The 25,945-nt window shown below is 38.0% G+C and overlaps 1 long non-coding RNA gene across 5 annotated transcripts in view; it reads right to left on the bottom strand.

The window, feature by feature from the left end:
* The window catches only part of LOC125701535 (uncharacterized), a 156,519-nt gene that overhangs the window by 6,883 nt on the left and 123,691 nt on the right, over positions 1–25,945 (bottom strand). The window contains exon 7 of one of the 5 annotated variants that reach the window (XR_007380283.1): positions 9,749–17,385. The exons of the other annotated variants lie outside the window; for them this stretch is intronic. This is a non-coding gene — a long non-coding RNA (uncharacterized LOC125701535). Of the gene's footprint in view, positions 1–9,748; positions 17,386–25,945 lie in introns of those variants that run through there. 5 annotated transcript variants of the gene reach the window in all.

Below are 25,945 nucleotides of genomic sequence, written 5' to 3'. Positions count from 1 at the left end.
TCACAAAAGTGGAGTAACTAAATACAACTATATCACTGTCAAGTTAGACAAATACTAATTCTGCTCATTTATAAAATATCTATTACATCTAAAAAAACAAGAGACTACAAATAATTTTTACATTTGTTCAGTGTACATATCTTTAGACTTTAAAGCCTTCTATTCCTTCATAATAATCATAGAATCATAGAATCACAGAATGGCTTAGGTTGAAAGGTGATTCACTTTCAACCCTCTGCCATGGGCTCACGCTGCCCAGGGCCCCATTCAACCTGGCCTTGAGCACCTCCAGGGATGGGGCACCACAGCTGCTCTGGGTCACTGTGCCAGCACCTCACTGTCCTCTCAGTGAAGAATTTCCTCCAAGCATCCAACCTAAATCTGCCATCTTTTAATCTAAAGTCATTCCCCCTTGTCCTATGTCCCCCCATCTGCCCCTGTAAAAAGCTGGCCTTCCTCATGTATATAAGCTCCTTTTAATAACCTCATAATAAGGTATTTTGCTGTGTATTATCCTTTGTGATTTTTGATTACTTATAAAAAGGCAAAGCAAAATGTATCAAACAACTTATTGCCTGCAACTGACAACACAAAATTTTTGAGAACAATAATAAATTACTGTAATACTGTATATGCTGTAACTGATCTTTCAAGTCTGAATTGAAATACATGCAAACTCAGATTTCTAGACCAAGACTGAAAGGGAATTCAGAGATCGTCAAGTTTGACCTCCCATGCACATACACTAGAATCTTTTCCCAGAAGCTGGATTAAATCTTGCTTTTCAGAGAGGTGTCTAATCTCGTTTTAAAGACTCCAAGCTATGGTGAGTCCACCTCCTCCCTGGGTAAGCTCTTCCAGCATTTAATTACCCTTACTGCAAGGAAATGGTATCTTATTTCAGGGTTGAATTTGTCTAACTTAGCATTCAACGCTGAAAAGGCACAGTGTTTGAGAGTGAGCAAATATAAGTGACATGATACATTTTATACTAATCCTAAATCAAAAGATTATGGAAATATAGAAAACATGACAACTAAAGCTCTAGTCTGGCAAACATTTATGCAAGGGTGTAGCTTTTTGCATAGGAAATAGTTTCTTTCAGTTGAGCAAGCCTACACGTGTAAAGTTATACTGGGGCTTTAAATGGAATTTAAATAGAAGAATTCAGAATGACTTTTACTGAGAAAAATATTAGGCATTAATTAATAAAGAAAACCTTCCTCTGCCTCTGTCCCCACTACAAGCAGTATTGAGGTAGGATACCTTAAATTACTGCTAGAATATAAGAAAGACAAAAGTTTGTATTGCAGAAATCTGGTTGCTACTGTAGGGGGGTAGGGGGCAACCATAGAAATCCCAAAACACCCAAGGGGGAAGGCAAAAAAAAAAAAAAAAAAAAAAAAAAAAAAAAAAAAAGAAGGAAAAAGGAGAGTTGTTAAGATAATTAAAACTTTGCAACAATTCAGTAGTGGTGCTGATAAAAACAGCACTGCTGGCTGAATGCAAATAAGATGGTAAAGGCCCTGTTTGGATTATGGTAATTACTGAGTCTGAAGTTAGCTCCAGCCACACGCACATATGAGCACACACATACACACGCAGCAGTAGAGTGGAACCTGACAACTCAGCTTGGCATGTGATCACAAAATTCCCTGGCACGCTCTCAGGATGCCATGTGGAGCTATTTGTACAGTGAGGTGCGGGACGCGGCGGTGCAGGAAATACCAGCGGAAGCACTGCTGACCCGCCTGGCCTTCAGCGAGAGGCGGCTCCCAGATTTATTGCTGGCTGGGATTCAAAAGTGATCTCTGGGGAAGGCAGATCAATTGAATACATTTGGTCTAAAAATGTCATTTTAGGATACGCTGAGATATTCCCTTACATTAGACCACTTTGTTTGCCCCAAAGATTTGTCAAGTGCAATCGAAGGCATACACATCACAATGTGCGTTGGTGCCAGAACAAAATAATTTCAATGTGTCCTTTCGTACTCTGATAAAATGCAGGCAGTCAGTGTTGAAACGAGATGCCCTGTGAAAGTCTTGTGCACACTGGCATTCTGTGCTTCTTCCAGGAACTTGTTTCTTCAAAAATTGGGATCGGTCCAAATGAGCAGATTTTGTGTAAGAATGAAGAAGGGGACCAGCTCAACCTCTCGTCGTGCCTTCTAGACGGAGGAGTAAGGCAGGCTAATTTATGTGATGAAAAATCATTAAAGAAATTACAATTTCAAACTCTGATTCCTAAATAATAAAGCTTTTATGAGGACAATATAATTACAAATAACTTTATTATTCCGTTGATTCAGCTTTAGAGCCTACTCTGATATACGACAAAGATGTGTTTCTTCAACAATTTTCACAAGTGAATATTAAATAATATCAGTACACACATCATTTTTATTGCTAAGTTCTTTGATTTGCTCACTCTGTGTGGTCTCTACAGCCGCATGCTTTATGACCTCTCCATCATGGGAGAAGTTCCCATTAGCACCAGCACACAACAGAGGAGATATGAACTTTGCAGTAAGCCCTTACATCCTCAGTCTGGTTTTGTTGTTTCTCAAAAGGCTGTTTTGAGCAGAGCAGAATATATGCAGACCATTTGCCATGGCTGAAAGCACACTCACACTATGAAGGGCAAGCTTCCCTGCCTGGTATGTTCAAAGTGTGAAGAAACTGTAGCAAACCCAGATTTATACATGACTAGATGCTGAGACGCGCTCCTCTGACTGGTAACTCTTAAGAGAAGGCACCTATGGTTACCCCATCCCTGCCACCATTCTGGCCTCTTCTCTCTTCCCTCTCTCCTTCTCTTTCTCTGCAACAAGCCAACCATAAAACACAACACATGAGTGCGGCAACCTTGAAGTACTACAAGGTGCTTGGGTTGCTGCACTTCAACAGAGAGGCACATTAGGTGTGTTTTGAATAGCTATGTGATTCTTTGCTGTTGTGCTTTTTTTCCTAATTTTCTGAGGTACGCTGATAGCTGTTAGGCCAAAAACCAAAATTGTATAATGTGGCTTTTGAAATTATCTTGATGAAATTTACACAATGTTTTCTTAGAGATTTTATCTTGATCAAAACAAATAAATACAAAGGGCGAAAAAAAAAAAAAAGCAATTAAAAATCACTGAGATCTCAACTCTTATAAGTCACCTGACACTATTATTCCAAGACTAGTGTTTGTAAAACAGAAGGGAAACAACTGGATGCAAAGATGCAATTTCAGCGTAGAGATTCAGTTGGATTGGGTTATCATGGAAAAGACGGCTAATACAAATTGCACAAGTGACCCAAATATCATTCTTTTCAGTGTTCCCTATTTTACACATATTTAATCACTTGAGGGTACATTTAAGAAGATGTAAAATTTGTGCTATGATCCTAAAGCCATCAAAAATGTTAAGCAGTTAAGAAATGGAACAGTGTTACTTTACTGAAAAATATGAACATTTATGAAGGATATAACAATACATCATACAGGGATTTAAAAAAAAAACAACCATGGAAGATTGCTAGATGTAAAAGAAAGTCTGATGAAAATGCACATTTAATAGCTCATATTAGACAAAAAGCACTTTATAACTATATAGCACTACTATTGCGATAAATACAGTATTTGTACCAAAACGCTCAGTTCTTCTCACTACTGAGAGATATGGGATTATGTGACTTAAAATTGAGGAATAATGATAAGACTTAAAAGACGAATTGAGGACCCGCAAGATCTTGAATTTTTCTATTATATGTACATTTTTAGAATGAATAATAAGTTTCTGGACCCTTCAGTGTTTTGTACCGCAAGGATTTTTTTTATTAGTGTGGACAAGTAAATTTTATTTGATCGCTTGTTGTATTTAAAGACAGTGTAAAACTCTCATTGCAAACAGTTGTTTACAGTGCGCTTTTCAGCACAAAGCTGTTTTAAAGCTCAATTGTGCATTTTGCAGATAAAGTGGGAAAACTAACTGAAGGCTGTATTGTAAGCAGTGGTTGCCGTGGAAACCCCAGTTTCAAGAGCTGGTTCTCCATTACCACTTAATTTAGGCTTCCTAATTGCATTCCACTAAATCGGTAGCGACAATATCTGCAGAGCAAAACTGCATGCCCAGTCTAGCGCAAACCTCTTTGAAACAGGCTTTTTGAAAGCCAGGAGCTATAAAAACTCAGCATGACGCGGAGCATATGAGAAACCTGTAGTTCAAATGTACTGCTGCTTGCTTTCTCATCCTTAGTAACTTCAGTGCGCGCCACACCAATCTATTAGTTCAGTCTACCTTAAAGATCATAAAGCTCTGCCATGTGGAAACTCATCTGTCCACCAACACATTGGTGCAAAATAGATTTAATTGTACTCCCGGCCCAGTATCATGTCCATCTTATTTTACTACACACCAGCAGGTAGCCAGCACAGAGCCTTACTTTCCTTGAACTGCCCTTGCTCCATAATACGAGGAGAACAATACTTTCTCAGTTTAAATCATTTGCCACCGTTCAGCTGTGCAGCAAGCTAGACCGCCCGTATGTGACCTAAAGAGAGCCTTGTCAGAACCACTAGACATAAAAGCATTCCAATTATCTACCACACTGCTTTAATAGAGGAGGCAACTAATATGATAGTGTAAGTGATTCTGCCACTGAGAAGCTCTTCGTCACTGTCAGATTAACACTTGAGTTAAACTCTTGTAAATCAGTCACATTATGCCGTCGGTTGAGAAATAAACACAGACCTATTATGCTTAGAATTCCAGAGGGCTCTCCCTGCGATAGGAGTTGCGCAGGATGCCCTATTAATCTAAATTTTGTCATGTTTATTATTTCGCAATTACTAATGTGGGTAATGTTGGGAAGATTTAAGTTGTCTGTGATGAGATTCTGAAATGGATGCACATGCCCAGCAGAACCTTCTGCGGGTGAAAAGGACCGAAAGGAAGAAAGATGCTACTTAGGTATAACTTCTGACTGAAAACAGCCAACAGATCATCAATTTCATTAAATCTTGTAACTTCCTTTTTTAATTTTTTTTTAATTTTTTTTACCACAGAGCATTTAAAAGCAAAATACTTCAGTGTCTTCAAGCACAAGACCTCCCACAAGCTCACAGTGAAGTACACCTCCTAGCTGCTAATGCAGCCGCATTTCAGCATTCTAATAGGTATCAGATGAATGCTGAAGTTGAAAATAGTAAGCAAACAACTGTTCTTTCAACATTTCCTTCCCTCTGTGGTGGCAAAATACCTGCAAGTTCTGTATTATTAGTTCATCATCAGCTTCTTTTTAGTCTCTGCTCATTTTCCCACATTTTAGAGTTGTCTTCTGCACTCCCTGAGCTAAGTTGAAAGCAAAGCAAGCACACCTTTATTTCTGATATTTGGGTTTTGTGAGAGAATGGACAGATGAAGATTGTTAACAGAGGTAGATTAATTTTTAGTGTCTCAACTCTACATGTGTCACAGAGTCCTTTCAGTAAGAGTCATAGAATCATTAAAGTTAGAGAAGATCACTAAGGTCATCTAGTCGAATCACCAACCCATCCCCACCATGATGATTAATGATGCTGTGAGAGAAGAAAATAGAGTCAGTGACTAGAAAGAAAACTGGCTGCTGACTTTTCTTGGTCAAACCACTTTACTGGGCAGATAACTCCTCAAGTGTTCCAGATGACTCTTGTTTTAGATTTGATTTAGATTTAGATTTTAGGAGCCCTATTGAGTACCAACGCAGATTCTCCAAATAAAAATACAGACCCTTCTAAAACTGTTGATCTGAGATGATATGCCAGTATTTTCCAGTGCAGAAGCAGCAGCCAAAAGACCTGGGGTTAAACATGCTTCTCCCACTACCATCTTTCTCCAGAAGAGCAGGGAAACAAGCCTTCAAAGCACTTTTCTGCTGTCTGGGTTTCTGCAAAGCTTTCCTGGGGAGACAGGGAGAGAAGACAAGGAATAGGGAAGGATGGGCACCATGATGTTAAAACTCTGCGGAAAAGCAGGTGTAAAGTTAATGTAGTCAGAAACTATTCAGTCTCTCAATCACTGAAAAGATTTGGGGAAAATTTGATCAGAAGCTACTCCAATCATCTGCATCAGATGCTTCTTTCACAGAGCAGGTTTATAGGAAAAAAACTGTTACATACTTTATTTTCTTTCACCAGCTTCTTCAGTGGAGATAATAAGATTTAAAAACAAAAATTAAAAAGTTGTCCAGGAGACACGTAATCTTGGAGGAAAAGTCTGATTTTTAGTTTGTGTGATTCATGTCCTAGAGAAAAAGAAAGAAAAATTAAAAAGCTCTCAGGAGACAATGGGCTGTATTCTGTCCTCACATGCATGGCTTAGTCACAAGTGGGCTTTGAGCCAGCTTCTGTGCTCAGCCACACACGTGCAATTTCCTCTGACTGGAACAGAGCATATATTTTTATGGGCAGAATCTGGACTTTTTGTGCATGGAAATCAATGTGATTTATTTATTATTTGTATGGTATTACAAGGACCAGAGCTCCAGTCAAGGGAAAACAATGCTCTGTGTTCTATCCACTGCAGAAACTATGGTCCAGGAGAGTCAGCAGCATGTCAGGGGTATGGGCAGTCTAACCTAACTAACAGTTTTTTCTCAATATTAAGAAAGCATACATAAATTTCAGCAATTTTGGAAATAGTTGATTTGATGTGCCCTTTACCCATCACCTGCGCATCCCCCTGGGCTCTGGCTCAGATTCAGAAGGGGCTCAAATGACTGACAAATCCTCTGTGTTCCCTTCCCATTACTCCTTGCCCCCAGACTTACATTGCTTGCCATTTTAGATTCACCAAATGGTACAGACTTCAACCTTAAAGCTATTTTACCCTGGGCAGACACTTGGTTTTGTTTCAAGTACCTGCTTTTAACAAGGTCTACACACCACTGGAGCCAATTTCTGCACATGTGCAGTTTTGTTTGACTTTGAGTATATATTTTTCTGGGCAGCACTTGACCTTTTGGGATGTGGCTCTATGCAGGCACAGGAGCTGGCTCACTTTGCTCAGTGCTTCTAAGTGCCTTGGCAGAGGAAGGGATGGGGGAGGAACTTGAAGAAACAAAGTCCAGTGGCATTACTGCTCTGCTGAGGAAACACATCAGACATCCGGCACGACACTGAAAACAGCAGGAGGGTATTGGTATGTGGGAACTGCACAAATCAGCTCTTCCTTTGAATGAATCTCTGTATCAGCTACCAAACTGGATGTAGCTTGATCAGCTTGCTGTAATGATCAAGTCAGGAAGGTAGATGGTCTTTGTATGTCCCTTCCAACTCAAACTAGTACTTTGCTATTAGGAATTGGCATAGTGCAAGCAGCCCTATGGCAAGTATGAAATCAGAGGATCTTAGGGATTTATTCACTTTCCTGGATGGGATGGAAGAGAGGAGCTGAGGCAGAGGCCCTTAGATCCACAGAAAAGAGCCAAAAAAGTCATGTTTGCTGGTGTGCAGACAACCATCTAGCATACAGAGGAGACAAAGTATGGCTGGGGCTCTACAGGTTCAAGAGGAAAGGGTTTCAGGGCAGGGAGCAGAACCAGTGAACAACTGCTTTCCGTTCTTTTCCACCCCTGACACCTTTCCTAGTGGAAGTCAAAGTGAGAATGAACACACACAGAACTGATGCAGTTCCAACACTCCAAGATGAAAACAACTTTTTTTCAAGCTATATGATTTTTGCTTGTAGCTACGTGACACGTTATTTAATGACTGTGAAATACTGCATTATTCTGATTTTGAAGATGCATACATCTTTGGAGGACCGCTCTCATTTTTCTAAATGGTTTTTAAATGCAACATTTACAAACACCTTCATTTTCTTGTTGTTGCTGACTTGCTCATTGACATTTTAAGCTAAACAGCATATGGCTTATAGCTTTGCACAAGCAATTGTATACAACTCATACATTTTGTGGAATTAAAAAGCTTTGAAAACATGACGACAGTTTTCAGAACTATAGGTTTATTCTGAAAACTAAGAGAATTGTGAGGACTATTCTTCATTTTTAGAGATTTTTCCAAGTGATCCAAAAAAAGTTGCTGAGGGCATCCCAGTTTCCAAGCTGCAAAATAACAGTAGTAGCACAGGTGGATATTTAGATATTTAATTCCCACATGCATTCAGTGTGCTTTGTGGTCTTTTGATGGAAGGGTATTACAGGACTATAAGGTATTAATTATTGTTATCAGCATCTAAGACATCTCTTGCTGAAGATTTAAATAAACTTTCCTTGGAAATGTAGGAAATAGGATTTTAAAGGACCTCCTGCATCAGATTCAGTCCCCTGCTTTTGCTGCCATCCGCACATCGCATAATTGGTTTGATGAAGTGCTCAAGTTTCACGTTGGGACCAACTAAGTTTCTCCCCCCATGTTTCTGTTGGAGGGCTGCTCCAGGGTTTCATTCCATTGCTTCCTCCTAATTTCCTGTTTAAGTTTATTCATGACCATCTTATGACCATTTGCTCTCATGTCAACATTGTCCTTTAAATAGCTCTTCTCCCTCCTTGTATATTTACAGACAACAGTTATGTTCTCTCACAGCCTTTGTTGTGTTCATGTGAACAAGTGAAACACTTCTATCTCCCTTATTAGTTTCTCCTCCTCATCCCAATATACCTTCTTTGTGCTTGTCCTGGATTGAATTAATTTTTTTGCATGATGGGCCGAGGCTGGACATTGTGTGCCTGTGCTTTGCCTAGAAAAACAGCATTCAATGAAACAACAACAACAAAAACCCCAGCTAATAATATTGCCAGATAATTCTCCCTCATCACACTTATCTTTTATCAGCAAAACCCATGGTAGCCCCTTCTTCAGTAAGTTCCTTACAGTTCTTCCAACTGATATCTGCTTTCTCGCGTTTAAATACTACCCCTCCTCCCTGCAACTCACTGTAACGTGATTTATGGATGCCCACAGACGTGAGATCTATTGTATTTCCTTTCTTTAAAAAACACACCATTATTTATGAAAGAAAGTTAAAGGGCAGTATGGCGTGATCTATTTTTGGAGCAGAACTGACGTATTTCACTGCATCTCTCATTTCTTTCCAAATTCATTTTAAAACCCGGTGTGCACCGAGACAGTATTATGAATCTGAATAAATGCTGCAACAGTCATGTATGTGGTACTATAATGGGTTAATTGCTGCAGTGCAGGAGGCTGATAGGGAGCCACAAGAAGGTGCATGCCTTAATGAGGAGCTGGTAAGGAGCCCTGGGGCATGGAATAGGGGCTAATATAAAGGAGAAAACAGTAGGATAGAAAGCTGAATAACCCCTATAAAGATACATTTACTCGCTACTTGTTTATGCTGCAATTACTGTCTTGCATGAACACCAGGCCTTGCAAAATAACCATCTAGACAAGACTCAGAAACACTTGAATAACTCCTTGAGATTAATGTGTGCATGTGGCATCTCTGTCCCAGACTTAATTTTCAGTGTTTTAAGGTTTCACTAGCTCTCCCTCCTATGTTTTTTGGAATAATTGTGAGCCATTAGTTCGACAGAAAACAGGAATAAAAAGTTCGCAGAATACTATTAATTTAGTTTATACTTTTAATTTCTGGGGTTGGAGTCTGGTTCCAGGCTCCATTATTTTAAAAGTGCAGTTTTTGAAAGATATCAAGGTCTCTTGAACTGAAGAGAGTCCAGAACGACTGGAAAAAAGTACCTCCAACACATGGTTCAGAACTGTCCATCAGCAAATGCGCATGATGTACTGACAGTGGTCAAGTTTATAACAAGTTGGCCACGTTTTTAGTAAGACTGTGTTCGGTTACAACCTCAGATGGGTCAGTGATATATTAAATGTAGCATTTGTCTTAGTATTTTGTATTAAATCAGGTTTTCTTTTCCTTTTTTTAGGGGGGGAGGAAGGCAGAAATGGAGGGGTGGGAACCTTGAAAGACATGAGGAGAAATTGACAAAGCAAAACCAAACCAAATTTAGCAAACTTCAACAAGTGTTTGGCTTGCTATCTTGTCTAGAATGGTTCATCCATATCTTGCTATCACTGTTTATACATTAATTAGATGCCATAAAATCATGATTTATTTAATAGTCTTTTTATTAAGTACATGCTTTGTTTTTACAACTGGCACAAAAATAGTGGTCTTTATAATATGTTTGTTCTCTAACTGTAACAGGGCACAATATCAGATCTTCACAAGTTAGTATTACTGGACAATCCTTCCCAGGATTGACTAATTGTAGTAATAAATTAACATTGCTGTAAATGGAACTAGGAACAAAATCAGACTTGGTGGTATATGGATGATCACCTAGATAAACCATAAAAGTAGCTTCTAGGTCAAAGAATATGATCCTCAAAAACCTATTTCTATGAGACAAAGGTAAATATGTAGTCTCTAAATAATTAAAAATAAAATAAACCAAAAAACATGGATTGTCCTACCTCAATATTAATCTACAATAAATAGAGTTTAATTAAACACCAGCTCTGTGTTTTCTCATTCTCATTCTTTTATTCTCTTTATATGCTGCTGTATCTTTTTTCCCTACCGCTCTCTTCCTTTTGACCCTCCAACCTTCTGCTTTCAGAAAGAGAAGGACCCGAGAAGCATTGGTGGCAGCCAGTAGCATCCACTGTACACTCAGAAAAAAAAATGCCTGGTTTTATTTCATGTTGTGTTGCTCTGTTGTATGATCTTTCCCTTTTTACCTTAAAAAATGTGGTATAGGATCAGATGACAGGTCTCTCAGGTCCAATATTCAGTCTCTCTGAAAGTAACAGTGTATCAGGTCTCCTCCTGTTCTTTAACAGAAGCTGACCTAAACCCTGAAGGGTTGGGTTGGTATCCCTCTTATAATAAAGATAACTGCAAGTATTTTGTACTATCTGTATAACTACTTTACAGAGACCTTGGCCTCAGTGTCACACAAGGGCAATTATTGCCACAGGCTAATTACACACTGAGGCTGGGGAGGGGAAGTATTTTCTTTTCATGAGTTTCCACAGCTCAGCTTTTACTTTTAGGCAGCATTTCCTAATGCTTGTACAATGGCATGACAGGAAAGATGCGAGTTCCTGATCCACTTCTGCTATTTATTTGAAAAAGAAATGCATATAAATTGTATCACCTCCAATTTTGTTTCCTTCCTTTATTTTTAAATCCTCCCATTCACTATCTGTACATAGCATTTTTATTTCTGAGTGGCCTTGGCTTTTCACTAAGCATTGCATAAACATTTAAGAAAACAGCATTTTGCTCTGAGCTGATTAAAGCCAGCACACAGGCAGGTGAAGAAGCAAGAAACGACACACTCACTGAAGAGCTGTTGACTGGAAACGTGGCATGCACATGTGTGGATACGTGTCCTAGAGTGGGATGTCCTCCAAGAGAAGCAATACCAGTTTTGTACCACTGCTGATGAAATCCCACTGCACGGATGCCTGGAGTATGTTGTAGTATGCCTCATCCTGTGATTTGAGCTGAGGAGCCTGTGGGTGGCAGGGAGCTGACAGGGAGTCAGCAGAGCTTCAAGGTTGGCCATCACAGTGGATTGGGAATTTCTCGTAGCCCAGAGGCAGGATGCCACTTAAAACCCAGGAGCAGCATGCCTGGGGCAAGCCACCCCCTTAATTGGAGAAGCAAGTCCTCAGGAAGAAGAGGGAAAGTGCTTCCATGGGCAAAGTCCTGGGGGAGGAAGAGGCAGAAGAACAGCACTGTGCGGTTTACTGGCTGTACGGGAAGTGTGGGAGGGGAGGATCTGGTAGTAAATAGAAACAGATGGGCAAGTTCACAGGAGAAGAGGTGGAAGAAGAAAAAAAGGCTTTCTTTAGGAGGAAGGTGGGAATGAAGGCTGGGAGGCTCAGAGAAGGTGATGTGCCCTCCTGCTTGAGATAAAAGTCTTGTCTGTAATACTAAAAAAAATGAAAAAAGAAAGGGTCTGCCATCAGCCCCTTGAAGAACTTTCTTGGCAGAGAGGTAGGAAAAAAAAAAAACAAGAAAACAGACGTGCTTAGTTTTCCACTAAGTTTATAGTAGATACATTAATGTATGTCTGAGTGGGATGTGCATATCTTATTTCAGTGTTTTGATGGTACTTTTCACTGTGTTCTTGCCAGACTCAGCCACATTCCTCAAGAAACCAAACAGCACTTAGTTGACAGCAAATGGGGAATGGTCTAAATGAGGTAGCCTCAGGAACAATGAGCTACATGAGAATGAAGTTTAGGAAACTCCAAGTGGATAGACTACGTAAAATAGTGACAACAACATCTCTGAATATTATTGAATGTAAAATCGATCCCCACAGAATCCTTTACCATAAAAAATCACTACATCACAAATCTTGTCAAGTTATTCTTAAAGTTTAATTCAGCACTTCTGTGAAATTGATTCAGTTGGTACATATCCATATTCTTTCTATGTTGTTGAATCTCTGTGTATGGACAGGTTTTTTTTTTGTTGTTTTTCTGTTTTTTTTTTTTTTTTTTTTTTTTGGCATATAATCTCTTCTATCGATTTTTCTTAATTTTTTTTTTTCTTTTATTATAATTAGTCATCTTTAGCTTGTAATAGGACCCAAAGAGGGACTTGAACAAAATTAATAAAGAAAATACTGAAATAAATGTCTGTATAATTAATTTTGGTCACTGTGGCATATAGGAAAGTTTCTGCAGATTAACTAAAAAAGCCTGCTCTTTCTGCCCATCTGCAGTTGCTATAGAACAGATACTGCTGATGCAGAGCAGACTCCCAGTGATTGAATCATCTGTTCTTCAAAACTGCAAGTCTACTACAAGCTGATTACTTATCATGTGGGCTCTCCCAAAGTCTGCATGAATAAGAGGAAAAAAAGTTTTAGTAGTGATAACGTTCAAACAAGAACGTAATATACAAATATTAATTTAAATTCCATCCTATCAAGAAACGTGTGTAACCTCTAATTCTCAGGGTGATATCTTCCATAGAATCATAGAATCATTGAGTTGGAAGGGTACCTTAGAGGTCATCTAGTCCAACTTTCCTGCAATAACAGGGACACCTACCTCTTGATCAGGTGCTCAGAGCACTGTCCAGCCTGACCTTGAATGTCTCAAAGGGCATCTGCCATCTCCCCGGTCAACCTGTGCCAGTGCCTCACCACCTTTATTGTGAAACACTTCTTCCATATATCCAATCTAAATCTCCCCTCTTTTAGTTTGAAACCATTTCCCCCTTGGGAGCTGTAAGACATCATGAAAACATTGCTGCATTGTCTTTAATAGCATGTGAATGAAAGTACTGTACTGGCAGAATATCACAAGAAATAATCCATATAGTATATTTCCATTTCCATGTAACAAATAATTTGTTGCCCCAGATAAAATTGTTACTGTGGAGTTTCCAAAAGCTTATGTTTGGGATGATATAGTAATTTGAGCGGTGTATTTTGAACATCAGCTAAGGGAACTCACTGGAATTCTGAGGCATAAATATACCTGCATGAAAATCAGGTTAAATAGGAAATTACTAGCATTGTATTTAAAAACACAAAACAAAAATTATAAAACTTTATATAAATATAGACACTTTTACTCAGGATGCAGGAGACTAATCAAGTTTCTTGTGATGAAAATTTCCTTTTTATTATTATTATTGTCTATTATTTGCATTGTGATATGCCTTCGGGCCCTGAACTAGAAGCCAGGTTCCATTATAATGGATATTGAGCATGTAATGAAAAGACAGCCTCCCCCTCTGAAATGTTCTTGAGCTAAATTTATGACTATATTGCAGTCAGAAGACAGAAGTGACTGCATGCAGCATGGAGATGCTGGAGTCAGTTTTAAGTTAGGCAGCTTGGTAACCTAGCCTCAGGAACAGGGGCTCGGTGAGGGCTAATTACCCTTCCTTCTTGGCAGATTTTGCAAAGGCAACATGGAAAAAAAGTAAAAAGTGAATCTGGAGGGGAAGAATAAAGACAAAAGAGAAGGAAAAGCTGGCACTGTTATCAGATTTTGCATGTAAACAAATGGCTCAGGAGCACACAAGGGGTAGAGGGAAGGGAAGGTTAGAAATAAATATAGATTTTGCAGTTACACCCTGTCTAATGGCAAAATCCCTGCAGGATGGGAGCTGTGCAAATTAGCTTGCCATCTTTGCTGTACACAGGATGCTCCTGGTGGAGGAACATGCAGCTAGCATCCCTTGATGCCACTAGGGATTAATTGAGCATAATGTCTTTTGGAAAGTAACAGCATTTTCTTGGAAGGCAACAAGGGAAAACTGATAGTTTTGCTGTGTTACTGAGTTTCATAATGAAATGTTGCCATACGGTGAATCCTTGTTGCCTCATTACTCTTAAACCTTTATTAAAAAAAGCTTTTTAATTGTATTACTTAATTGTTTAATTTGGGGATCTTATTGCACAGTTCCATTCTAGATATATGTTTGGGATCTCCTGGATGAGACAGCATTATAGTCAAAAGTTGGGAATATGAAAATACAGATCAAATGGACCATTTTCCTTCCTTTCCAACAAACATTTTGAGATATAGTCTAATTATATTTCCCAATACCTCTTACATGTTTTGACATTTACAAATCCTCAAATAAAGTGCTTAACCTTGAAAACTGCTATGTCCATAACTGTAAAGCCTTAACATTTATATTATTCCATAAATTTTAGTTCTTTGAGATTCAAATATCAGATGATGCTGGAACAAAACTTAGGAAATTCTTAAGGTAAAATCTTAAACAGTCAGGAAAAAGTGTGCAGCTAGGTGGCTAAAAAAAAGGCAATTCTCAACTCAGCAGGAATGGAAACTCATTTGCAAATGGTAATAAATGGCTTATTTAATAACTGGTAGTTTTAAAGTTAAGCATAAGCAGACAATGTCATTAGTGTTCAACATTTTGTATTAGGCTTCAGAAAAAGGAAAAAAAAAATAAAAAGGTTTCCAGGAGTTTTAATTGTGCTCAATTTCCTCCTGAATTCAGTTGTGATGTTTTCGACTTATGCAGCTTTCACTGAACTGGACACTCCTAAGCTGTAACATGGTATGTGGTGAAAATATCTATGGGTGAAAGGAACTAAGTTAGTACAACAGCCAGGATAATTCTGGGTTAACACATCAGGTGAAATCTTAGTGCCACTGACATGCAGAACTCTTTTGTTGTGTTTTGTGAGCCTGGAAGTTCTTACGGGAATCTGCAGTGTATGCAGGTGTCTGAGAAATGACAATCTATCTGTACCAGGTAAGGCTCAGCTGTATATTCTATGCCTCCTTCACTACGGATAGACACCATTACCAACTTTAAAATCCATTCCTTTAGCATTTGTTCTCAGGCTATTTCAGTAACTCAGTGCAAAGTAGGAAAATTGCCAGGCTGCAGTCCCAAAGTACTTAGTGAAGCAAAGGGACAAGAGAGAAGGGGAAACAAAGAGAAGGCGGTTTTTATAAAAAGGGAAATTTGCTATATATCTCTATAATCATTTATTCTGCTTCTCAGTAAATCTAAATGTTGTCTTCATACTTCATACATAATTTTTATTCATACTTCATTCTTCATATAAGTTCACCTTTCTTGAAGTTCTGTTACAAATAGCATAGATTTTTATAGGTTAACGCAACCAGTCCTAGTTACTAGCATGGCTGTTAAGGATAAAAACTTTCTACATCAACCAAAACGTTACTGTAGTTTGTCTACAAGGTTGTAGATATCAACTTGATCTGGAACAAAAGATTTCCTTCCTTCCTTCCTTCCTTCCTTCCTTCCTTCCTTCCTTCCTTCCTTGTACATTAATAGTGAGTTGAGTAATACTTATTTCTTTACTGCTGTGACAGATGGGTTGGAAAAAAATGAACAAAATACAAAATCTCACTCTCAAAAGCTTGAAAGAAATACAGAAATTCACTTTCCATAAGCTTGAGAGGATAAGTTAGGAGCAGCAGTCGAAGAGATGGATAATTAAGGGCAAATCAGAATCAGGCAATACAGGTCGATACGGTAGCCAGTGTGAATAAGGGACGAAAGAGTAATCATAAATTGCATTATATGTACTAAGTGACTGTTCAAAGTAAACAAATATGGTTTCAGTAATTATTTGATATTCAAATAGAAAATAAATAGCAAGCAACAGAGAATTATAAGGCTCTAATTCCATTAGAGCTCGGGTGATCCCATAACTGAGAGCTCAGCTTTGCATATATAGCCACCCTGATGGACACTGGCATCTTTACTGAACCTTGTGGAAATCAGCTGGAATCTCTCCAGGCATCCTCCATGGTGGCCTGTGCGAAGTGGATTTTTGTTGGTGCTGTTGTTCTGTGTTGTTAGAACTGCTCAGTGGAGATACAGCTTTTAGTATCTGTACATTTTCCTCTTATTTATGTGTAGTATCAACTCCACTCCACTACCTACTACACGTGCTTCCTTTGACATTGATCTTTCTGTGCCTTGGGCTCTTAAAAACTTCCCAACAGTAAGCTCATATCTCCCAAGCCTTGATGGTTCAGACAAAGAGTCTATTACGACTCTTCTCTCTTCTGTATTTGGTGGACTTGCTATTTTATATGAAGTCATACCTAAACTACAGGGCATATTCACAGGGGTTGGATGTTGAACAGAGCATCCATAAATTATGCAGTATCTCTTTTTGGAAACTTGAAGAGAAGAGCACTGTGAAACATTTATAAGGAAACCTTGTATCATAGAAAACCTGCATTGTATGAGATTTCAGGTAACCCTGAGATCTGTGAACATCTTTGAGAAGTTTGCACATCAATATGCAAGGTTCGGGCAAAATTTCAGCACTGTGTAAGAAGGTTCCTCTTTGCCCAGCAAGCTGCAGAAAACTTCAGTCCCCAGTGGACCTCTCTCAAGCTACAATGCAAGTAAGTTGCTTAACTTCTTGTCTCTCTCTGGTGAGAGAAGGTTTCAAACACAGCTACCTTGCTGGTTTCTTGCAGAAGGATAGAAATGGAAATCTTGACGTTATTTCATGCTTCCTGACTTTTGGCATCAGAGTTAGATGATGTAGTGAGATTGACTCTCTTCAGGAGTGATCTGAAGAAGCAGCCATTAGCAACACAAAAGGAGACCAATCTTCTGAATAAGTGGCTAATTTTGGAAAGTTTTAATGCTTCATACTTCATGCATGTTTCTGACTTCCTGCAGATGGAAACAGTGATAACCAAACTGCTTCTCTGTGTTCCTCACAGAACTGACACAAAATGTTAAAATACTAGGTGATGGGCAGCAGAGAGTGGGAGAGAGCTCCAAGTTCATTAACTGGCATGTCCATGATAGCTGTGTCTGTAGGCCATCATTGGGTCTGGTAACTTGGTGTGCAGTGCACCGAACAAATATGGAAGTAAACTGCAGTCTGTCCAAAGAATCTGCAGTGCAAATAGAGAAGAAAAGTGAAAAGAACAGAGAATATAGAATGGTATGCTGTTTCTGAAATCTTCTTCAATCATGTAGTCCCATATTCAGTTAGTGAATCCTGAGGGGAAAAAAGAAGTGAACTCAACACAGAAACAACAAAAAACAAAACCACAACAGAAAAACAGCCATAAACTCTCAGCAAATACCTTCCGTGCAACTTTCCAATTTTTTTTCCTGCAACTGGCAAGCAGCAAGCCCTTTATATGAGAGGATATTGACTACCTCATCGAGGTTTCTAAGCTCTTAGTTATCAGAGAGCCTGGTAAAATTTGTTATTCTCACGTCAGTGTTACTGCTGATTACCATTTCACAGATAGCAAAGAAGCCTAAATTGCCAATAATAATTGTGAAAGAGTTAGTGAATGAGGAGTAGGAGGCAGGCAGAGAGATACAGTAAGGAAATATACAAACTATAAATTGCCTAATTTTATCATTTGACGTATTCCTTTTCCTCTGAAAGTGGGATATTATATGATTTGGAAATACCTAAATTGACTTAATCTTGGATAGATTTTTAGGTGCGCAGGAATTAATAGTACAGTAGTCAAAATAAAACATCTTAGAAGAAGAAATGAGAATTAAAAGGTTTTTAGCTTTTGAGAAAGGGAATCCCATTGTAATTAGATCATGAACTAAGGCCTTTCACTGCTGCAAATTCACACTGTGCACTATTTAAGTGCCACCTCTTGATTCTCCTACTGCAGCTTCTAATAGCAAACCCTGTTCTGCTTTTCTTTGTGCAAACCCAATCACATCACATCAAATTATACAACTAATTAACACAAACTCCTTAAAAAATTGCATATTATTTTGGCAAGCCAAATTAACGTCAGTCCCCTGAAACCATGTTTAGTAATTCCCACTGACTGTAGTAACGCCTACTACTGAGAGAAGGGCTAATCAACTACAGGCTCTCCTGCTGATGAGCTGAACCAAGTAACCAGATGTTTCTGCCTTCTAGGCTAATGAAAATGTCATGCATGTTTTTCTCTCAACCTAGATGAAGAACTAATTCCACCTCGGCCATGGTCTAGGTAGCTCTTGTTTGTCTGGTGTGGCGTCCGCAGGTTCTGCTGGTGAATCCTGAGCAGGTAAAGGTGCTCTGCTTGAACCTGCTAACACAGCATCCTGAGACAGCCTACTTATAGGGCTTCCTTTACAGGATATGGAGAACAGAGGGAAAGCTGATGAACGTCAGTCACATTGTCACTGCAGAAAGAAATATTTCCATCATATTGTACCTTATATAAAAGCTGGGCAAAGTATGTTTTTTGTGTATTGGTAAGAGGTCCCACCAGCATTAAATTACTTAATGAGATGTCTATTGCAATTAAAAGAGGCATAACATTTGTATTAACATTTTAAAGCTTGCTTATTTCAGCAGTGTCAGTTTACATGAGTTTAAATAGGCAATAATGAACATGATGAAGTATTCCATATTAAAACTGAGTACTGTGTAACTGTCTAGTAAAATCTTAATATTAAACTATACTGTAGAACTTACAGGACAAGATAAAAGCTTCGTATTTAGATTTATCCCATCTTGAATTTCAAATAATGGACTTATGATTAAATATGAATACAAATGAAAAAAATGCATTTGTGTGTGATCTTACAAAATACATCTACATGATACATTTACTTAAAAAGCTCACAGCATACTTTGATGGATGATACAGTCATTTTCAGAAACACTAAGCCATAATTTAAAGACACTGTGTAATTATTTAACAGCAATATTTTCTGTCTTCAGCTGACTTGTACCTCTCATGCTAGATGCTTGTGATAGATAATAAACAGTTTATCAGTAAGTGCTACTATACTAACAGCTTATCTAGTGCAGAAAAAAGATGTGTGGTACATTTAAGACTCTACTTACAGAGGATGGGAGATAGGTCTATCAATGAAGCTTCAATTTGAGAAGTGCAAAGAATGTGTTAATTCCAGATTCCTTCCCCCCCCCTCCCAGCAGTTAAGTACATTCTTTATTTTCTTTTTCAGTCAATCTGCAGTAGTATATATAGACTGTAAGCAGAAGTCAGAAGTTAGTCTTTTTATATTTTAGATTTCCTTAACATGCTCATTGCTGTATTAACATCTGTTCTGAAACTCCCACCACCACAGCAAGGAGGCATCAATTAACATCAGTTTGGAAGTGACAGATATTCAGTCAGGGAGGAATAAAACTCTATAGCAATTTTTGCCAGCAAAACCTCATCATGTATGCAAAGATGCAGTCTACTGGTAGCACCAGTTCAATATTCAAGGAGATGGATCACTGAAAGAATGAGGTTTGCCTCTCATGAAAGGAGACATGCACGAGCCTTTAATTCTAAATTCAAAGATAAGGCCACTGAACTGAGAGTGACCTGGCTCTGGTCCCAGACAGTTGTGTTTCACTGGATATAGTTTCAACAGAAAATTTCTTGCAGCGTGAGAGGCAGTTTAGCCTTTCAGAGAGCTTAGTTCACATAATAGTGGAAAAAAAAAAAAAAGGGAATATTGAAATTTACCCAGGATATTATGGCTTGCTGGAGTAGACTGTGGACTACCTGACACCTGGCTGTCCTGCACTTAATGCACAAGGTAGTAGTTACTGAAACAGTCGAGGTTTCTGGCTGGGTTTCAGGACTGGCTCCAAGAACAGTGGGGTTGAAAAATCCTCTGTTTGATCATCAAAAAGGTACGGTGTTTTGCAAAGATCAATGCCCAAGAAGTGAGTGAATAGCCTTGGGCCATCTTGGCAACCGTACAGGTCTTCCATCAGCTTCCTTTGCTTTCACACACTATGACTTTACAGAATAGGATAACCTTGACAAAATAATGGGAAATGAAAGGTGGAAAACTAATCTATACATTGTAATTATGTTGCCTTCCTTGGCAAACAAGAAATACGTTCTTAAAATGCAAAGAAAGCTGGGGCAGGGGGTGGAGAAAGAGAAAGTTGTGGAACCAGGCAGAGGCTTTAGGAAGACAAAGTGAATATTTTAGTTGGAAATTAAAGATTTGAGGTGAATAATAATTTTCAGAGAAAATATATCTTTTTCAAAAAGGAAACAGGCAGTTTCATTTTCAATGAGGAAAAAGTTATTTTAAAAAATATTTTCCATTGATCTTATCAATGTTTCCATTCTATGATTCTATGAATGACAAAAATCGAACAAACATTGCTGAACTCTGAAGAACTTTGACTTAGGTTCAATAGCCATTGTGATGGAGAGTAGTGATCTTTTACTGGGGAGCCAATAGTTGCCTGAAATACATTAATATTTGTTCCAGTTGTGAAGGTAATTTTCCAATATTAAAGAAACATCCAGAGTAAAAGAAAAAAACATTATATAGATACATATAAGTCTACGTATATCCATATATAAGGGTTTCTCAGAAAGAAATGCCTCCTACTTTATTATGCTGGCCTTGTGATATCAGAGGCAGATAGTGGGAGGGCGATAGAGATTGAACCTTCCCACCCATATTCCACTGTCCAGTGGATTTCAGAAAATGAAGATTTTGCTTCCTTACAAATTTTTTTCCTGTACACTTTTTTGTGTCACAAAGAAAGAGAGAGAAATCACTTTGACAGTTAAAACTAAAAGTGATAATACTGGACAAAGAACTGAAATGAAAATTATAGATTAAACGAAGGTAACTTTGATCCATGTCCTTTTTAGTCAGCCAAGGGTCTTTGGAGGCCTGGTCTACAGTTTGAATATCAGTTCTTCAAATTAAGATTTTCAGATTATGTAAACTTGGAGAAGAAATAAAAAGTTTGGTGCTAAGAACTTCAGCCCACAAGAATCATGTTTAATAGTTGCATTCCAAATAAAATCTTCAATTAATAGTCTGTAATAGCTATATTTACTTGTTCATGCCAGACTTCTGGGTAAAGTCTGAAGAAAAAATGCAGGGGTAACCCTCCTGCTGCTAGTTTCTCTCTGACCAACTTTCCATCATTCTTATCTTGACTAGTTTCATAAACTTTTCCATGATGTTACTTGCCTGGGCAGTAAAAATAGATAATGGTATACTCACATAAAAAATAATACTGAGACCTGAGAAGAACAGTTTTTTGAGAAAGAGCGAAATGACCTCAAATATTTGTTACTTCTCAAGTTTCTCCATCATGTTGAACATCTTGTAGCATGAATGAATCCTGCAGCATTTGGAATCACAGTCATGTTAAGTTCTATCACACTGGAAGTCCATTTGGTCCACTGTCCTGTGAAGGGTGATCAAAGCCACACACTTCAAAGGAATGTGCAATGAAGTATGAACAAGACATTTACGGAAATATCCAACTTTTGATTCTTCTTTCTTATTCCAGACAACCACTGAATGGCTTATTCTTTGTAGCTAGTGAATTTTTACTTTTATTTTATTTTATTTTACTTAAGTCTCACTGTCTACCTTCTTTTCACATACAAAGATCTCCCCATTCCATTTCAATAACACTGAGATAGTGTAATCTTCTTACATGACTGTCTCCCTCTATTATCAATATTGCATGGTTAATATTAATATTCATCTATCTTAACTGATACATTTTTTGACTGTCCAGCAGCCTTTGAGAGACTTAGGTGAGCAAGTTATAATGGTCTGTTCAAAGAATTTAATTCCCTTTCCTCTTTGCAATACAAAAACTTCGAAGGCAATTTCAGATGAACTTTGCACATCACAGAGATGTTCATTCAACTTCTTCTATACTACTTATGCAGGTAAATGTTGGCACGTAGCTTTTAAAATATATTTGCTGTGTATATATGTCTATTCCTTAATAATGGGACAAGATGATGGAGATTGTTAGAAAAGTTAGTTGCTAGGAAGGGATCTTAAATAACCTGAAAGAACCAGAAAGTATTTTGACAGACTTTAAGTAATTGATTCCTTTTTTCCATCTTTTCCAAGGAAATAGGATGAGCTCTAATTTGTGCACCATTGGAATATTGAATTAATAGAATCATAGAATGGTTTGGGTTGGAAGGGACTTTTAAGATCATTTAGTTCAAACCCCTGCTATAGGCAGAGACACCTCCCTCTAGACCAGGTTGCTCAAAGCTCCATCCAACCTGGCCTTGAATGCTTCCAGGGAGGGGGCATCCACCACAACATCACGGGCAACCTGTTGCAGTAGCAACCATCCTCACAGTAAATAATTCCTTCCTAATATCTAGTCTAAGTCTACCTTCTTCCAGTTTAAAGCAATTTCTGCTCATCTTGTCACTACCTGCCCTCCTAAAATGTCCCTCCTCAGCTTTCCTGTAGGCCCCTTCAGTTACTGGAAGGCTGCTATAAGGTCTCCTTGGAGTCTTCTCCAGGCTAAAGAGCACCATCTCTCTCAGCCTTTCCTCACAGGGGAGATGCTCTAGCCCTCTGTTCGTCTTTCTGACCCTCCTCTGGACCTGCTCCAACAGCTTGATATCCTTGTGTCAGAGGCATGAGAACTAGATGCAGAATTGGTTGAGCAAACTGGGGCAAGGTTTGTTAGGGATTCGCACAATTTTTAAAAGAAATCTTTATTCTGACAGGGATTTCTGTTTGTTTGTTTGTTTTTCTTTTTTTTTTAACTTATGACTGGGTCTCAAAAAAGAGCTATATTCATACTTTTCATTTAGCAGACGTATTAAATGTGAGCAAAGATACAAATAAAAAGACATGGAAGAAGTTTGGACTGGGGAGTATAAAATAAAAATAACAACAAAGGGAACTGAAAAAACTCTGGAATAAAAGACTGTGATCCAGTCTAGGTCCACACATAGTAATGCATTATTGAACAGTTATTTCTCCCAGTTAATCATTAAATGCACTCCTACACCCTTAAAAACCAATGCGAGGAACATTTTTTGGACAGAGAAGAAAAATATACACAATAGATATTTGAGTAAGAAGCAAGCAAACCAACAAAATAACAGTTCTCTATTCTGTATAGTTCTACATTCTTTTACAACTAGGTTGTTTCATTACTAATTCTAGAGCATTAGTATGTATTGTGTTATTCTGTACAGCTTGTTGTACAGAAACAATTCAATAAATGAAAAGTCTGAATTCTAAGTATTATTATTATTTTTGTTCAGATTTTCTTTGTAATGCAAGATTCTTTTGATTGCTTCAGACCTACAACAATCTCCTGTTGTTTATAACAAATAACGAGTTGTTTTATTTCTCTGGGCTTGCTAGTTTCATTTTCTTTTGTTGCTATAATTTCTATACATTTTTAACACGAACATATTTTCCTACAGAAGTGGTCTTATGTCTAACAGTACCTTGTGATTTGTTGGCTGTGAAAAGCATTCTAGTTGATGGGGAAAGGGTGAAAATGATTCCACCCCCTCAACAGAGTGAGCTGAACTTTCTAAGGGTGTATTTTGATTCCTTTCTGAAAGAAGATATGTAATGGCCTCCTTTCCAACTGCCCATTTGCTAGACATCTCTATATTGAGTTAGGAAAAAAGTTAATGGTGGTGCTATTAATTTTATTTCCCACAACATTCTTACTGTACCAATTTGATCCAGCACTGCCACAAATAAATTTCTTTGTAAAAACAAAAACAAAAACAAAAACAAAACAAAACAAAAAAAACAAACCAAAAAACCCAACAATTTGAAACAGAATAGATGGTGTTGATTTGCCCAGGTTTGCCACTTTTTTTCAAAACTGTAGAAAACTGTACAGTTGTTCTTTTGAACTAACCTTTCTGTTGTGGGTGAGTAAAAGAAATTATGACATCTGGGATAATAACATCTCATTTTCACATCTATTTTCCATCCCTAGTGAAAGCCTTGCATATTTTCTGTACTGAAGGTTGAATAACAGTATTCTCTGACAATACTGTAATTTTTAACTATACTCTTTCAGCCACTTTTTTTTGACAATCAGAGCTCTTTAGAGCCCAAAGTCATGGACTCACTGGCTTTATTAAAACAGACAAGCTGAATCATATTATTTCCTTATCCTCTCTGCCTTTCTGCACAACAGAGTACATATGATCTTTATTTATTTATTTTTTTAATGAACTCCTACCTCCATTACTCCCCACTGGATTCTTTAACAAAGATGCGAATGGTCATTTTGATCTTGTTTTGATGAGGAAAATGTGCTCTGAGATACTACTATAAGGTGACCAAAGTTTGTCTTGCAGTCTAGCAAACTGATAAATCTGCATAACCAATTTATGCAGTTTTCTAACTGTACAGGAAAATGAGGCACAGCTAATAGCATGCCTCTGATAAGAGCTTGTTGACATTTTAACTGCTGAAGATTCATTTTAAACCTGCAGAATTTAAATCTGCCGGTGTGAAAGGTGGAAGCATTATTCCATTTCTTGTGGCCAGGAATCCCTCAATCCCTTGCTCACAACCACAGAGGCAGTTATATTAGGTGAGCATGAATTCCCACTTCAAGTGTGAATCCCACTAGAAGAGATGAATCTGTTATACAACCGCTTCCTCCTGAAGGCACACAATTTCCTCAGGAATTCAAAGGAAACACTCAGTATTTCAAAAGTTACTGCAGACACTCCCACTGGATCCCTGCATCTCCTTTGCACAACTCTACTATTTTATATTTCTTTTGTTTGTTTGTTTGTTTACTTTGGAATCTCCCTATAAGACAAACATGTTCTAGTCTCTCCCACACTCTGAAACAAAAAGCAAATAAGCAAACACAACAGATCTCGCATACTCAACATTCTCAATTTCTTTGGTCATATTCCTTTGAATCATATGTAGTTACTGTCTGGGATTCTTCTTTCAATTTCTTCTTCAGTCCTTCTGACTCAACAGTCTACACTGAGATGCCTCTCAACAAAATCTATCAGGCTTCTTCCCTGCTTCCAGTGTGGAATTCACACTAACTTCACATGCCCATTTTCTTATATTTAGTTTTCTTTCTGCATTGAGCAGTCCTAATACTTTAATATTTTGTTATCCATCATTGTGTGAAAAATCTCTCTTTTCCTGATTCCCTTCACTCTTTTCACTCTTTATGCACTCTTTTTACCTTACCTTTGCATAATTTTTTTCTCTAAATGTACATGTAACTTTCAATCTTGTTATGGGCCACATAGATATATCATTTCCCCAAATGTGCCTTTTGTATCAACAAAATCCTCCTCTTTTCTGACTTGCTTGTCCCTGCAGGTATCCATCCATAAGCTCAGGTTCAGCAGTCAGAACAAACCAAAAAGTTCCTCAACATCCTTTTTTTTTTTCTTTGTCTTTCCCTGTTTTTCATGTTACCACTGACAAGCACAAATACTGTGATCTGTGACTAACACCTGTTTCTGACTGTCTACAATCCATGTCTAAGATGTCTGTCTTCATCACTTCTTTACAATTCACCTTAAAATTTACCTAAAGAACAGCATAGTCTCAAGCACTGACAACTGCTGCTGATTCTTGTTTATATTTATTTATTCAAAAGACAACAACAATAACCATTTTCCAAGCTTATGAGCTCAGTTTCTCGAGTCTCTTCTAAATCCCTGCTCTCATCACACTGAACATTATATTTCT

Source organism: Lagopus muta, chromosome 1, assembly GCF_023343835.1.
Source record: "Lagopus muta isolate bLagMut1 chromosome 1, bLagMut1 primary, whole genome shotgun sequence".
Lineage (NCBI taxonomy): Eukaryota > Metazoa > Chordata > Aves > Galliformes > Phasianidae > Lagopus > Lagopus muta.
This window is presented reverse-complemented; position numbering and strand designations above follow the sequence as displayed.